We start from the raw sequence: 3044 nt of genomic DNA on the forward strand, positions 1-3044 counted from the left end.
ATGAAGACTAGGGATAGAAATAGCAAACAAATTAAAAAATAAACTAGGAAACCACAAAAGCCACAAAGAGATGGACTACTAGGTGGAGGTGTTACCCTCTTGCTAATCTTTATATAGACTTAAAAATTTATTAGAGAAAGAGAACTTTTTGTTAGAGTCCTTAGTAGAGTTTGGAGTACCAGAATTTGGGGTATCATTAGCCATATAGGTAGGGGAATCCATCGAAGCGGAGGGGGATAGAGAATGTATCTTTTGATTAGCTTTCATGTGGTCAATTTCCTCCTAAATAGCCTATGTGGAATCCAAATTCTTTAGAACGATCTCCTAGCTTCCCTTGGAAACTTTCTCAATTTTACTCTTAAGGATCCCCTATCTTTCCTTTAGCTCCATAGTAATCTTGTTCTCATTTCTTTGATACATCTTCTGACTAAGGTCATGCAACATCCCCTTAATTTTATCCCAATTCTCTAATTTACTAACCATATTACTCATAGCTTCCCAAACTTGTTCATCCTTCTCCTTCATATCCCATTTGTGTGCCCTTGTGTTGGCATTAACCATAGCCTTGAGTATGTTAATCTTCCTAATAGCTACATCAAACTATGATAAAATCCATTTAGTAGTTCCATATTCTTCCACTCAATACTTTCCTCCAACTTAAATACCTTCAAGTCCAAATTAGGAGGGTCGGTCATGGTGTTGGGAATCTCTTGACCTGGGGAAAACGGGGCAGCCTCCATAGAAGCTACAAGGGACTAGTTTAATTTTGAATCATACCCGAGGACTTAGAATCCTTGTACACTTCCTCTTCATCCGACTCTACCACCTCCACATTGCTAGGAGGCAGATTAGGAGAGGCCTTATGTTTCACTTTTCTGATGGGATTAAAGTGGGTAGATACAAGATTAGCTTTAGAATAGGAGCCATCAATGGGGTTGGGTTTCACCATAGGGGCACCACACAACTTGATCACGAAGTTTGGGTCTAGTGAGGGGCCAGGGGGACTTAACAAGGACCCACAAGAAGATGTTATAGCAAGGTAAATGTTATAGAGTCAAAGAATTAACCCTTGATGGAGGATAAATGATTATAGTTGATTAGTTGATGTTTAGAATAATATTTTAGGGTCTACACATTTTATTTCAATAAAATATTTTATTATAAATTTAATAACAAAGGATTAAACCAGAATGGGATCTATTTTTAAGATTTTATAAATAATCAATAGCATAATTTTTCAAAATGTGAGATGAAGACCTATCTATAAAGTATTTATTCTATATGAATTTGAAGTATGTAAAGATTTAAAAATGTGAAATTGGTTGACCATTATTATTAGGCATTTTAGAACAAAGCATGGTACAAATCCAACTAAGAAATAAATATGATAAAACTATCACATGGAAGTGGATTGTGCTTACTCTTAATAGATACATCATTTGAATTCTAATGACATGATGTATGAAAATTATTTTCCATTCTATTGATCACATAAACAAATGTGCCAAAGGTAGTGATGAGAATTCTTGGGGTCGAAATTCTAGAAAACATGGTTTAGAAGTAACTTATGAGGTAAGTGAAAGAGGATTGGTAAAAGTAACATGAGTAGTGCACATGGAATTGGTGATGAAAATACATGAGGTAATGAAAACACTATTCTATGATGAGTAGTTATTAGAAATTTTGGTATGATGAAAAGTAAGCACAACACTAGAAATGTGAGATGTAGTTATAGCACTAGTGACAAGAATGCAAGAGGGATGCCAAAGGATCTCAAGGGAAGTGAAAAAGGAATATTTATTAGGAAAAAATGTGAAGTAGGATGAGAAGATTTAAAATCTCAAAGGAGTAGCGGAATGTGCATACCATAAAGATCAGTGAAATTTGAGGTGGGGGTGGAGAAGAGCAGGAAATGGGAAACAAAATGAAAGGAGCTAAATAAATAATACCTTACCTATATATTTACTCTAGATATGTATAATAATAAACTCTCTCTCTCTCTCTCCTTTATTTGACTAAATTTAGTATCAATAAAAATTTTAATCACATAATTTTAAAATTTTAGTCACCACCATTATGGCATTGAAATAAGAAATTAATCTTAAAATAAAAGGAGGATATTATAATATCGGTCTATACACAAAAGAAACCATAAGTGGTGTAAGATTGAAAGAGTTTACCAAAGCCAAAGTATGAAATGATTCTTCTATAATAAATCTTGGGTAAATAACTTAATCAATAATAATTGTTGAATTGTCATATAATAATGAGACAAGTTATTAATTGTGTAAATTTATAAAGAATTGATATAAACATAACATTGCTCATAACTTGTGGAAATCATCAGGGAGGCGATGAGTAACAGCACTGATAGTTTGGAAAAAATCAATGCCATGATTGTAGACTATAGAACCATAACCATAGCCAATGATCCTCCCTTGGGGGAAAAACAGAAAAAGAATGCTTCGAAGGGTGGCAAAATTACTGCTAGAGAGAAGACTATCTTAGGTCCTTGTACTAGGACCAAGAGCCGGAGCTAGGACCGGGGTACCTCCAGATTCATCATGGAGGATCTAGAGAAAATCAACAAGAAGATTATTCAAAAGAATTTTGAACTCATCCACTCTCTCAATTAAGTGCGTTCTCCTATTTTTTGGGGTATTTTTGTGTTATTTTTGGCTTTGGTTCTATGTGGGTTTGTCCCATGTTTCGCTTCTATTTAATGTTTGTTTGGCTGCTAGCCTTGGTTTGTAAAATTTTGGGTTTCGGGTTCCTGTAAAACCCGTTTATCTTTATCAAAAACATTGTTCATAAATGGTATCATTTTCAAATCCTTTGGGCCAATTAACTGTTTTGATTAGGAACCAAAAACATGGAATATTCTTAGTGAATGATAAGTAATATTGATGCTAATGCTAGTAAATGCATTGATGATGCAATTATATATCTAAGTAGTAATATATCGGTCACACAAATGATGGATAGATCTCTCAATTAATGAAATAAGGGTTGTCCTTCTATTCAACACTGTCATGTACAAACCA

The sequence above is a fragment of the Cryptomeria japonica genome, chromosome 9 (genome assembly GCF_030272615.1).
Source record: "Cryptomeria japonica chromosome 9, Sugi_1.0, whole genome shotgun sequence".
Taxonomy (NCBI): Eukaryota; Viridiplantae; Streptophyta; class Pinopsida; order Cupressales; family Cupressaceae; genus Cryptomeria; species Cryptomeria japonica.